We start from the raw sequence: 15,163 nt of genomic DNA on the forward strand, positions 1-15,163 counted from the left end.
TTTCCCCAGTCCACCAGAAGATCCAAACTTTTGAACCTCCTTTCACAGCTGGAGCACCATTAACAGCCATGATGACAATACTTTGAAGATACCTTACAACAGATCAATCATTATTACAGTGTTGGCATAAATAATGTTAGTATTGTTTTTTTAACCACCTTATAGTGCAGCAGCAATTTGACACAAAATGTCTTAGTGTTAAACTGGCAGAATATCTCAAATGTTACGAACACACTGTAGCATCTACACAGATATAGCTACAGAGTGCACTTGTTCTTAGATGCATTGTGAAGCACAGTTGTCCTGGACCCCATGCTGAACGTGTTCAATCAACCAAGGCAGACATATATCACAGCATGAGTGCATGCCTTTTAGTGGGTAATCCATCTTATAAAAATGTGTTTGAACGGCTGAAAGGATAGGTCGCTTTTTCAGTGTGATACGTAAACATTGAAGTAATAGCTTTGGTTTTTCTTTTATTTTGCTTTTATGTTTTTGTTTTTATAACTGGTCTCTACAAATCTTTAGGTTCTCATCTTTCTCTCCTGCACTTTCTCACTACTTACGTACATGTCTCTGCATTTATATATAAAATTAATGTCAGCTGCCAAGCGATCATGTCCAAGTGAACTTTTTATTCATTACTCAGTTTGGTAAATTAAAGCAATACCATCCATCTGCGCCCTCTGTGGTCATGTTCTCTGAATAACAGACATCAACCTGAGAGCAGATAGGAACCCCCCCTGTGAAGTTCGGGAAAGCAGCATCTATCTGCTTTTTATAATCACATCCCAGAGGTCAATGACTGGGTAAATTACAGCAGTAGGCCTGGGATGAAGCTGGGGCTGAGTATCATCTGCCATACACTCCCTGCCCCCAACCATATCTTACTTCCCACTCCCCACTTTCAAACTATAGCAGTAGATGCTGCTCTGTGAGTTCCTTGCCTAATGAATGATTGTCCAGGGGACAATAGACTTAGTTGCTGGAGAGGTGGTGTGATGACTGCAGGCTTTTGTTGTGATTATGTAAACATTGGCTATTCAACCTCAGGAACTCCTTTGATCTTAGAATAAAAAGCTATGACCTCTCTTCTCTCTCCCCTTCCACTCTCCTGAATTGATTAACAGCTGCGGGAGAGGGAGGTCCCCTGGATTTCAGATAGGTCTCTTCACTTCCGCCTTTCAGGGGCCCATAACAATCAACAAACTTGGCTTGATATATCTGTACACCCATATAGGTAACAGCAGATCAAAGAATCCAGACAAAGAACTGTGATACATACAAACCTATTGCCTACATCTAATGTTGATGTAATGTGAAAATGGCACTGCCCTGGCCCTTTCGTCCATATACCAATATAGTGCAGTCATCATGTTAAATAACAGATTTCATACAACAAAATTGACAAGTTATAATTTATTATCACATTCCCTATTTTATTAGAGAAGAGGCTTAATGCTTTTGCCAAAGTAGAGCCCTTACTGGATATTATAAATATATTAGAGTGAAGTATATATAGTGAGTGAGTATCAATATACTTCTCCAAATACAATATTTGATATTGTCATCTTGCTTTATAGTAGTTATTATGTTTCTTTTGTTGTTATTGTGTAAAACTGTAAGTACAGTAAAAAGTACAGTACCAAAGTCATTGATTAAGTTATGCAAAAAATGACACAATACTGTAAATACATAAATACATACAGTAATCTGAAAACAAGTATCTAAATATCAAACACTAATACTAGTAGTGAATGTACAGTTTTGCAGTGTTGTCTTTGGATAAAATAGTTTGCTCACTACAAAGGTCTGATGAATAAGCCACTTGTTGGCCATAAGTGGTACTGCAACTTTGTCCATTCCTTTATGTATTTTTTTATTTACATTTGTGTGTACGTGTTTACTTTTTATTACATTATTTGTATTAGTTATATTACTTTCACAACAGAATTTCCAACCTGGGACCATTAATTGTGTAGAAATGATATGTGAACATTGACAGGGTCATATTATTATTATTATTATTATTATTATTATAATTATTACATTTTATTTACAGCACCATACATACAGTAAAGGGTACACAGAACATTACATTACTACATCAACCAAAAACCAAAATATAAACAGAACACAAGTAACAATTAGCAACACAATTCTCCATACACAATACAGCTGGGAAGGTGAAGGCTGTCATAGAAGTGCTAGAGAAGAAGGCTGTGAGACAGTGGGGAGGAGGACCCTGCTCCTAGGAGCTTACAATCTATTATTAATATATGTGTAAGCTCCTCCCACTGTGCTGTGCTATTATAAATACAACACATTCTAATAATTTTAAATTAGTAATTTTAAAATTTTCCATGGTGATGCCACAGAACATCTGAATTTGATTTTCAAGTGGTAGCTATAGAAGCTAATACAGCCAAGATATCTACAGAGATCATTATGACAACTCTGTTACAGTTCTAAGAATGTGTACAGGTGCCTATCAATTAGACAATAAAAATGAGCGATTGAACTATAACAATATTGATATTGTTCAATTGTTCGATAATCGTTTGTAAATCGTTTGCAGATTATTTAAAGAAATTGGTCTTTTAGACATCTATCATTATGCAAACATGCTGGTCAACCTGACAATAATGTCAGGTTCAGCATGATTGCAGATGATTGATTGCAGACTGGTATTTTTTTGCTCAAAGCAAAAAAAGAAAAAAGACAAATTGCGCCTATTCTGGGGCACTCTTATCATAAATACTGCAAAATACAATATGGTGAAATAATGAGTGAATAGAATATAAAACTTAACATTTAATAGAGAACCTTAAAAAAGGGGGATTATTCTACCATGAGGTAGAATCTACAAAATACATAAAAGACATACAAGAATACGTACAAATATATCAACTCCGGATAGACGTGGTCAATCAAATTGAGTAATTTATTAAATCAAATATTGCACACAAACGTGTACAGAATCACAAGTTAATAATGTACATAATAAAACAACATGTAAGTCAAAATCCACAGAGGATTATAGTAGTCAAATGTGATTTTAATTGATATGAAGATAAATCATAACAAGAAATTTGCATTTTCATATAAAATAAAGTCAAATGGAGTCAGTAGGCTGATTACAAATATAATGCAAATCAATCAATTCAGATATATAATACATTGTTTCAAAAGAAAATGTATTATCTGAAAAAAACATGTTGCGAAAATTGTTTAGATTATAAAGCAACACCCTAATCCCTGGTGAATTAGTTAGATGATTTTAAATGGTAGGGAAAACAGCACACTCAATTATACACGTATGTATAAATAATAATCCACGAGTTAGGTCAGCAGAATGGCTTCAGAATGTAGAGACTTGGATATAAGTACTGATCTGTAACCAGATAGTGATGTATATTTATTTATTATTTATTTATTACCAGTTATTTATATAGCGCACACATATTCCGCAGCGCTTTACAGAGAATAGTTGGCCATTCTCATCAGTCCCTGCCCCAGTGGAGCTTACAATCTATGTTCCCTATCACATGCTCACACACATACACACTAGGGTTAAGTTAATGTTTGGTGCCAATTAACCTGCCAGTATATTTTTGGAGTGTGGGAGGAAACCGGAGTACCCGGAGGAAACCCACGCAAGCACAGGGAGAATATACAAACTCCACACAGTTAGGGCCGCGGTGGGAATCGAACCCACGACCTCAGTGCTGTGAGGCAGTAACGCTATCCATTACACCGTCTGTGCTGCCCTATATGGAATCAAGTCTAAGGCCTAGTGTATCATTACTCGTGGACACAATAATACATATGGACCATCGAAGGAAGTAAGACCTGAGATGCAATTGCGCACACTCACTTCTGCTGTCGCCTGTCTACAGCAAACAGGGGATGAGAGAGTGAGTGGCATGTTAGTCCCAGGGGAAATAAACAGCAATGCTTCTGCTTTCTGGGGTGTCAACTATGTCTCTGCCCTGTTGTCAAAGCATTGCAGGGGGGGATCATGGAAGGGAGACCCAGATGAGAGACCTGTGGTAGAGGGAAAGAACAGAGAAAAGGAAAAGATGGGGATATGTGCTAATTGAATAAATATGAAATGGTAATTAACAGGCAAAATACAGTTCAAAGAAATTGATTGCCTATAGTACAAAGTAAAGGTGTAGACACATAGGGGAGTAATATCCCTTCATAGGTATTACACTGTATATTAGGTAATGTAGGTATACAATAGACCCTGGGGATACTGGCTTTTGTGTGTTATAGTGTAAAGAAATGGTTAAAAAATATAAAAAAATTGGCGGGTGGACCCACCAAAAGCACAACCTGCCCTGAACCTCTGAGCCCATTCTGGTACTGAAAAAAGAGGTGAAAAATGGCATGCTGTTCCCCTGTTTTTCCAGTAGCCATCACCAGGCTCAACCAGTTGGGGGGGGTATTGACATAGCAGGTGGACACAAATCATGAGTTGCCCTTTCCATTAACCAGTCCCAAACTGTCACCCCAGCCATGTACGTGGGATTGGGAGAGTGGTTTGTTTCTTTGCCAAGGCCCCTGGATGTCTACCTGGAGGAGGGGAACTACCAGTGCAATGGAGTACTTAAGTATCTAGTGTGAGAGTGTAGTTAATAAAGGGTTAACATATTTGGTGTGTGTCTTGTCTTTTTTAAAATGTTACTTTACTGGCTGGGCTTGCTAGGACTTGTAATTCCATGGTAACAAACAATATTTTTAACTATTTATCATACATTAACCCTGCACCCACCACAGCCAGGGGCACAGGGAATATTCACAGGCTTCACCCTAGCCCTGAGGTATCCTGGAGAGGGAGATCCCTTTTTGGGGGGCTCCCCACTTTCTGAGGGATCCCAGAGCTGGCGTGACCAGTTTGGGGTTGGTTAATGTGATGGCAGGCGTGTCCCCCTGCTATGGCATTATCCCTTGGCTGGTTGAGCCTGGTGCTGGTTACTGGAATTATGGGGGAACCCATGCCATTATTTCTCTGTTATTCCTGTGCAGAACGGGCTCAGAGGTCTGGGGCTGGTTATGATTTTTTAACCCTTTTTTACACTGTAACACACAGAATCCTGTACAGTGCGCATAACATGCAGATCACAAGAAGGTCTCTATTGATTTCCGGCCAACAATAAACTTGCACATGATCAAACATGAGCAGTATCACCATCAGTAAAATAGAGACAGTTAAACACAATTGTTAGTAAATCCATAATTTGAACTACAAAAAACTTGGCATCATAATCGTCAGGAAAAACATCACTATTTACACAATTCATCGTTCCAATCTAAAACGGGCAAATCGTGTAAAAAAATTACACCATGTATGAAGGCCTTAAGCTCATAAAATCATGAGATGTTAGATTCCAAGAAACAGCGCAATTAAAAAAAGTTGAAATTGGAGGTTACCATGTCCAGTGGTTCAATCCTCCTTCCACTCCAGCTGGCTGCTGCTATCTCTGGTCCCACACCGATTCAAGCCTGTAATTCCACTCTGGCTGGTTGATGTTCTCTATGGACTTACTACAGTACAACCCTACGGTTCCACCCTGGCTGATTGTTATTCTATCTCCCTGAATCCACTCCATTTACTTTGCTACTCTACCTCCAGTTGCAATCTGGTTCATGGGGTCATGGCACCTAGGGAGCAGGTATCATAATCCATAACTTTCTCTCAAATATTAAGAGTCTAAATTGAACAATTGCACTGTATAATGTCTATGGAGGGTAACTTAGATGGACACATTATTATTTTTTGATAAACAGGTTGGTCTGTTGCACACTGGACTGAGTACTATAAGGTAAATAAGTGGGTGGGGTGGGCTGCACTTATGGAGAAGGGTGTCTATCCTTCTAACATAACAAGATAATAAATGCGTAAAAAAAAAACCTTTGTGTATATATGAAATAGAATACAGGGATATTAAATCTCAATAATGTAGTATTTATTTCTGGATATCAGGTAAAGGATAAAAAGGAAATCGAATCAATGTCTCTTTATACAGTCATAGAAGTTAGCATCCACTGTGCAGCAGCAGATGTTATCCACCGTGATGTAGTTAGTCACTTTAGGTGTTGGTGTACTTCCCAGTCTTATGGAGCTGAATATGCACAGGTTGTCATGTAACCCTTCAGTGTAGGCACTGACGATGGGTGATAAAGGTAGATCAGTCCATTTGTTAATGTATCATATGGTAATTGTGGTCCGGTGCAGGTTGCTGTAGTCTAGGGAAAGAGGTGCCGGTTTAGGTTTCAGGGAAACCAGAGACCTCGCACCCTAAACCAAATGGAGAGACTCACCTTGCCCTCACTGGTGCAGTATGCCGCTTCTGCCCCTCACCGGCTTATGTTGATCGTGGTCCTCTTCCTGGTCTACTGGATGCTTCCGGGTCCCGTGATCGGGTGTCAGCTGGTATCCGGATAAGCAATAATACTTTGCAGTGGAGAAATGCTAATTCTCAGGATAATGGAGGGAAGTTCTTTGTAATGCAGTAGTCAGTAATGGTGCTTGCTAACACGTTTCAACCCATGTGGGGTCTTCTTCTGAGCAGTATAACATGATTCTTATATGTTGAGAGCAGTTATAAATGCTAGGTGTAGATCACGCCACTCTAATGATTGGCCCTCACAGATCTCAATGTGATTGGCTGGATGCCTATACCAATTTCAGAGTGGATGCAGAATGTGTCAATCAAAGAATGGCCTGAGGTAGAATCAGGTGTTTTTGAAATGCACTAATTCACGTTACTCTGAAGATCACAGTGACATGTGTGACTAACTTAAGAAACTTGTAATATGTATTGATGACTCTTTCTCACTACACAACATAGAGGCGGACATCAACTTCGATCTAGCTAGACTCTCACTAGAAAGAGGTTGGCTAGACTTAGAACCAGACCTACTCAACTTGATCACTCACAAAACCGATCCATCAGCTGTAATCAAATCCACCAACATCTCCCTGATTATAAACTAAATTGGACCTAACAAACTACCAATTGGATCAGATGAAACATGTGCCAATCCCATTTTTTTAGGACAAATGGGTCTTCAGCCCCAATCTCCCTAACATTGAAACAAACAAAAAGAAAACTAGAAGATGATGTAGGGGAGGAGAGGGTGGCCAAATGACTAGATCAGGGTCCCCAGTAGAAAAAGGGAAAGGTATATTCAACCTCAGTAGTTTCACACTAACAAAGGAACACATAGCAGTTCTTGACAAAGGAGTCATATTTGCCTCAACCATTAAACCAGATAGGTTTAATACTTATCTTGATATTCACAAATTCACCAGAAAACTAACCCTCAAAAGATTCTTTCAACAGAAACAGTTACCCCAGTACAAATCAGCCCAGGACCAATATCTACACACAGAGGGCCTGATTCAGACCTGCTCGGATCAATGTTGGCCAAGTGCGCATGCGCACGACGGAGGCGGCTCCGTCATGTGCAGGAGCGAGACCCAAATAACGATGGCCAGGCCGTCATTATAGGTCTCGCACCAAAGGGGGCATGCTGTCGATGGTGATTGAGAGCACGCCTCCTTTGGTGGGCGTGCCGGGGGCATGGCTGCCCAGACGGAAGCATTCCTATGGGAACCTACCATCTGGGGCCGGCCCCACTGACATCACTAGTGATGTAAGTGGGAGTGCTTTTGGCTCTGATAGAGCCAAAAGCACTCCAGGTCTTGTGGCAGTGAGACCCTACCGAAAGGGTCTCATCGCAAGCCCGATGGTCGCGATGGTCTTGACCATCGCGACCATCATTTTGGCCGCTCGCTATAGCTGTGGGTGGTCACCCACAGCTATGCGAGCGGCCAGGAGGCCGCTCCAAAAAGGAAGAGGGACGGCCCTGATTCAGAGCGAGCGCTATGTCAGAGCGTCCGGCTCTGAATCAGGGCCTGAGCACAAACCCTCATCAAGGTTCTATCCCACACAAGCTATAAGGAATCACATCACAACATTCACCACCATACTGCAAAGAGACTTCGAAAAATTAAACAACGACACACCAAAACACAAGCATAACAATTTAAAAAGGGCTGAACATAAAGCATTAGAAGAACTGAAGATGAATACCAACATAGTCATTGAAACCAGCTGACAAAGGGGGGTATAGTCATTCTCAACAGAACCAACTACATTGAAGAATCACACAGAATTCTACAAGACACCACAACATATAAACCTTTAAGCAGCGATCCCACTAAATAATACCAACAGGAACTATGATCCTTACTGAAAGAAGGACAGCAGATAGGGATCCTTACCACAAAAGAACATGAGTTCCTAGATATGAGTTCTCCTGGTCGGCCCATAATCTCGGGCATGAATTCTCTAACTTCAAACCTCTCCCAATATCTTGATACCTTTCTGCAGCTTTATGTAAAAGAGCAAAAGTTCTACTTACAAGACACGACCAGCATACTTAACAAACTGACCGATTTAGTCTCACCACAAGTGATGTATCATCACTTTACTCAGTTATTAAACATGATCAAGAGTTAGAGAGCATCAAACATTATTTAGTACATGACCCCAAGATGTGCACCATACAGAGTGAGTTCATCCTCAAAAGCATCTCCTTCATCTTGACACACAACTTCCTATGGTTTCAAAACAATTTCTATCTACAGATAACCGGTACAGCTATGGGGATGAGGTTTGTGCCAAGCTATGTGAACCTCTTCATGAGCTTCTGGGAGGACAATTTTATCTGGTCTAACCATAGCTTTGGCGCAAACCTCATCCTATGGACACGCTATATAGACGACATATTTTTCAGGGTGACGAAGAATCTTTAAAGAGCTTTATTGAATACATGAATGACAACAACCATAACCTAAAGTTCACAACTAAGTATAGCAAGACAACAGTTGAATTTCTCGACCTAAACATTGTTATAGACCAGAATCAAATACACATCAACACTTACCACAAGCAGGTTGATGTTAATAGTTTTATTCTGGCAACCAGTGGCCACCATCCCAGCTGGTTGAATGGAATACCTATAGGCCAATTCAAAAGAGTCTGGCGAAACTGCTTTAGACTTGAGGATTACAACACACAAGGTGAAATATTGAAATCACAATTATTGGATAAAAAATACAAGACGGACAAGGTCGAATCAGCTGTTCTATCCATTAGTGAAGCTAACAGAAGCCCCCTTCTGAAATATACCTAACAGACCATGAACACAGACACAAATGATGACATCTATTTTGTAACTCAATATAGTAATCAAGCCAGACAAGTTAAACGTATAGTTAACAAATACTCTTCGGGGATGACATTTTGAAAAAAGCGCTACCTGCCAAACTAATGATAGTGTTCAGAAAAGCACCAGATATAGGAACAAAAATTGTTAAGAACCATTTAGCACCTTCAAATTCCACACAAAACAGTCTAACAAATATCTGGATCATGAAACAGTATCAACAGAGTAGTGGAGAGGGAGTTTTTTTCTACTGCAGCATCTGCCAAGCCTGCACAACTACAAGGAAGAGAAGCACAAAACCTAGAAGGACACTACAGTCCAGAAGCAATCAAACTGTCTTCAAAATAAGGGACAAGATGACATATAATAGCAAAGGGGTCATTTATCTACTTCAATGTCCCTGCTCCAAACAATATATAGGCAGGACCATCCGCCCTCTGAAAACAAGGATAAATGAGCATATATGCAACATCAATAAAGGGTGTGAAGAGCACCCTATCTCAGTACACTTCAAAAAACACCATCAATCAGACCCAACAGGACTGGACTTCACCACCCTTGAGATAGTCAAACACAACTGGAGGGGGGGGATTATCTAAAACACATTAATAAAGAAGAACTACGGGTCATGGTTGACAGAGTTACTCTACACCCCAGAGGTCTTAACTTAGATAATGAGATAAGATCCATTGTGTGCAAATAATCAGTTAACCAACTGATCGTATACCATCCTTGGTACCTTATTATACATTCTGGAAGTCAACTACACAATTAACCATGTTTTACCACATGGCCATTGCATCTCCCCTACCACCAACTCTCTACCATGGCCATTACTCTTAGGGATAGATTATTTTAAGTTGCCCCATAACTTTTTAGATGCGCTAACTTTTAGTAAGCGCACTTACTGGATCATATATGCATATTGCGACAAATAATATATTACATAACTATTGTATATACACTGATTTTGAATAGATATATCTTTCCAAGTCCTATTATCCTTAGGTGTTACTTTATGTCTAAATACAGCTTTTATTTTTCAATTCTTGCTTGAACTGAACCACTCCCCCTATCACCATGTCTGTAGGTAACAAATACATATTACAAGTTTCTTAAGTTAGTCACACAAGTCACTATGATCTTCAGAGTAACGTGAATTAGTGCATTTCAAAAACACTTGATTTTACCTCAGCACATTCTTTGATTGACACATCCTGCTTCCACTCTGAAATCGTTACAGTCAATCAGCCAATCACATTGAGATTTGTGAGGACCAATCATTAGAGGGGCGTGATCTGCACCTAGCATTTATAACTGCTCTCAACATATACGAATCATGTAATACTGCTCAGAAGAAGACCCCACGTGGGTTGAAACGCATTAGCAAGCACCATTACTGATGACTGCATTACAAAGAACTTCCCTCCATTATCCTGAGAATTAGCATCTCTCCACCGCAAAGTATTATTGCTTATCCGGACACCAGCTGACACCCGATCACGGGACCCAGAAGCATCAGGTACACCAGGAAGAGGACCACGATCAACATAAGCCGGCGAGGGGCAGAAGCGGCATACTGCACCAGTGAGGGCAAGGTCAGTCTCTCCATTTGGTTTAGGGTGCGAGGTCTTTGGTTTCCCTGAAACTTTAACCGGCACCTCTTTTCCTAGACTACAGTGACCTGCACCGGTGCGCGCTCACGGAGGCAGTCTGTTCAATCAGGCCACCAGCCGGCATGTGCACTCGGCGTGGGTCCCCCAGTCAAGAGAATGCTGCCCCTTCAGTCCAGGGCCGTACTCTCTGCCCCAAGAAGACCTCCCCGGGCAACAGCCATACACACCCTATATCACCCTGGGCACACATTACAAAGCGGGACGCAGCATGTGAGCGTGACCACAATTACCATATGACACATTAACAAATGGACTGATCTATCTTTATCACCCATCGTCAGTGCCTACACTGAAGGGTTACATAACTACATCATGGTGACAATATCTGCTGCTGCACAGTGGATGCTAACTCCTATTATTATTTTTATTTTATTATTAACAGTTTCTTATATAGCACAGCATATTCCATTGCACTTTACAATTTGAAACAACATTAATAGAACAAGATTGGGTAGTAACAGACAGACATAAAGGTAAGAGGGCCCTGCTGGAAAGCTTACAATCTATAGGGAAATAGGTGTTGATACACAAGGACAGGTGCTATATATTGCAAATTGTTCCAGCCAGGTTGCAGAGGTTATTAGTGAGCTGTATGATCCAGTCACACTGGAAAGTTGGCCTAGGGATAAGAGGATGTGAAGTTGTAGAAAGAAAAAATGTGATATGTGTGTATATATATTCTGGAATCTGATAAGCTTGTCTAAAGAGGTGAGTTTTCAGAGAATGCTTGAATGATTAAAGACTAGCAGAATGTCTTATTGTGCATGGGAGGGCATTCCACAGGGTGGGTGCAGCTCAAAAAAAGTCCTGTAACTGTTAATGGGAGAAAGTAATGCGTGGGGATGAGAGATGAAGATCTTGTACTGAGATGAGTGAAGAGATGTATGTTGGTGTGGTTTGGTTAATAGGTTTATGTGTGAGTGTAAATATTTTATATTGAATACGGTAGAAGACCAATAGCCACTGGAGGGACTGACAGAGTGGATCAGCAGACAATGAACATTTGGCGAAAAAGATCAGCATCGCAGCTGCATTCATAATGGATTGTAGTGGCAAGAGTCTGTTTTTGGGAAGACCAGTAAGAAGACTATTGCAATAGTCAATGTGGGAAATAATGAGTGCATAGATTAGAGATTTTGCAGTATCTTGGGTAAGAATTTTGGCTATGTTTTTTAGATGTATGCAGGGGCGGATTGGCCATTACCTTTAGAGGGGAAAATCCTGGTGGGCCGATTGGTCTGTGGGGCCGCTTCTCAACCTTGGCCCCGCCCCCCGAATCGTGTCACCCGGCTAACATGCTTTTTTTTTTTCTTGGCATCTCAGGCAGCCCTGAGCTGTCAGCTGCCGCGCCCCCAGGCCCAGCGACAGGGGCGCAAAATAGGTACACCCGCGCCTCCCACCCCCCAAGGTAAACCCCCGGGCCGTGGCCACGTCATCCCTACTTACTGAGTGTGGCCACGACCCTAGCGTGTATCGCATCAAGGGGTACACCCACGCCTCCCACCCCCCAAGGTAAACCCCCGGGCCGTTGCCACGTCATCCCTACTTACTGAGTGTGGCCACGGCCCTAGCGTGTATCGCGTCATAATGACGCTGTGTGGCTGCGCCAGCCCTCCTTATCGCATCCCTGGCCTGCCCTGCCACTGCGACTGGTCCATCTACTGCCGAGAAGGGAGGCCAGTAGGGAGTGGAGTCGTCCAAAGCCAAGCACTCAGACAGGCCATCACACTACTTCAAGCCACTGTCTGTCCCAGCGGATGCTTGTGGAGGTAAGTGACACCCATGACAGTGTTCATTATATTATTTTTGATTGATATTGACAAAGTGCCCCTTTTCTTACTTTTACATATACCTGTAGCTCTGGTTTTCTTTTAATATATATATATATATATATATATATATATATAAATGTGCGTATATATGTCTGTATGTATGTATATATATATGTATGTATTATATATATATATATATATATATATATATGTGTGTGATATATATATATATGTCTGTATGTATGCGTATATATTAATGTCTGTGTGTATGTGTATATATATATATATATATGTGTGTATATATATATATATATATATGTCTGTATGTAAATATATTTATGTGTATATATTAACGTCTATGCATGTATGTATATGTATATTTAAATATAAATGTGTATGTGTAAAAATATATATATATATATATATGTATATATATGTGTATATATACTGTATATTTGTGTCTATGTATATATATATATATATTTTTATATATTTTTTTTTGGGTGTTTGTTTTGTATATATGTGTGTGTGTGTGTGTGTATATATATATATATCAATCTCTGAGTAGGTTGTGTGGAGCAGGGGCTGAGTGGGGGGCCCCAAAGGCATCTGTGTAACGGGCCCCAAGATTTCTGTTGCTGGCCCTGCGCGACCCACCTCTATCGCGAGAAGAGGCTTTCTGAGAACAGCTGCATCAGTCAGATGCCGCACCTGCCCGTGCGCCAGCACCTTGGAGGAAGAGTGCTCAGACGCTTGGGTCCGCAGTCTGCAGCAGCAAGTGGGGTAAGTTACAGGGCTTCCCAAGCAGCCTGCCCGATTGTCTCCTCCCCACTCTGTCCCCTCCCCAGGCTGTGAAGTGCGATGTTAAGGTTTAACTTTACAGAGTGGAGTGGAGACAATCGGGGCTGGCTGCCTGGGAGAATCAGGCAGACCTGGGTTTGGTTTAAAATCATGAGAGGGGGTTATTCTATAATAAGGGGAGATGATCTATCTGTGGGGGAGAGAGCTATATTTTGCAAAGGGGAGATGATCTGTCTGTGGGGAGGGGTAATTCTGTGCTAAGGGCAGATGATGATCTGTCTGTGGGGAGGGGGCTATTCTATGCTAAGGGAGTATGATCTGTGTGTGGAGGAGGTGGGCTATTATGTGCTAGGGCAGGAGGATGGTGCTAGGGAGATGCAGGATCTGGCGCTAGAGACGCAGGATGATGCCACTGAGGAGACGCAGGATGTTGGCATTGGGGACACCCAAGGCAATGGTGCTGGAGACACACATAGAGGACGGTAGCATCACTGGTACTATTAGAAGAAAAGACTGGGGGACAATAATCTTCAGCAAGACAACAATTCTAATGAAACCATATTACTGTTGCAAATGGAACCAAATTAGCAAATATATTTTATTAATATAAAATTGCTTGATATGGGAAACTCACATTTGTCCTTCCCCAAAACATCTGTTACTATCTGGTTGAACAGCTCTTGAATGATAATGACATTGGCTTTATTACAACACAAACAGGCGGCTTCCAGACCATGTAATCTCCTGCATGAATAGTACTGAAGACACTGCCTGTCCAGCAAGGATCAATTTCTTCAAAGGTTCCCTCGTTGCAGAGAAATCATATAGGTAAGAAAATACTCATTCACATGCTTTATGTGCTTATTCACTGGAGAGAGGCACTGCGGGCATGGCTATCAGCTCTTGGAACGGTGGGCATGCCCCCAGCATGACGAAAATGGGGGGAGTGGCTTGCGGGCAGAACTTTTCACATTAGGCCACACCCCTGCCAAAAGGCCACACCCACTTTTCAGGCGCGCGCCCATGGGGCCACTTTCTAAGTATTTTCCAGGGCCACTTTAAATTCCCAATACGCCCCGGGATGTATGTAAGAGGATTTTGAGATAGATTGAATGAGGGGAACAAAGGATGGTTCAGAGTCAAGGATGACACCTAGGCAGCGAGCTTGTGGGGTGGGGTTGATTGTCAAGTTGTTAAAAGTGATAGAGATATGAGGTTGGTAAGTACTATTGGTCAGTGGAAATATAATTAATACTGTTTTGGATATATTAAGATTGAGGTGGTGATATGCCATCCAAGATAAAATGGCAGAGTGACATGGACCAGCACAGATGGTGACAAATCTGGGGAGGATAGTGTCAGGTTGTGGCCTAGGATTGGCCATTACTCACACCAGCGCTGCTTCCCCTCAGGTAGTCAGACATCAGGTGTGGTGGCGAGTGACATGCTGAGCATTATACCTAGAAGCCATGAGGACATCCATGAGCTGCGCTGTGCCTTGGTTGCTGCGGTTGCTGTCATGGATGCAACCATGACAGTCCTCATCACCTGACTACCCTTTACCCAATGATAGCATGGTAGTGGTCAGCTGACGCTGTCCAACAATGATCTGCTACCTTAGGGTATAAAGCCAGCCTCCGAACAGACGGAAGTTTATACTTGCCATCA

The sequence above is a fragment of the Taudactylus pleione genome, unplaced genomic scaffold, assembly GCF_031769625.1.
Source record: "Taudactylus pleione unplaced genomic scaffold, aTauple2 ptg000960l, whole genome shotgun sequence".
Classification (NCBI taxonomy): Eukaryota; Metazoa; Chordata; class Amphibia; order Anura; family Myobatrachidae; genus Taudactylus; species Taudactylus pleione.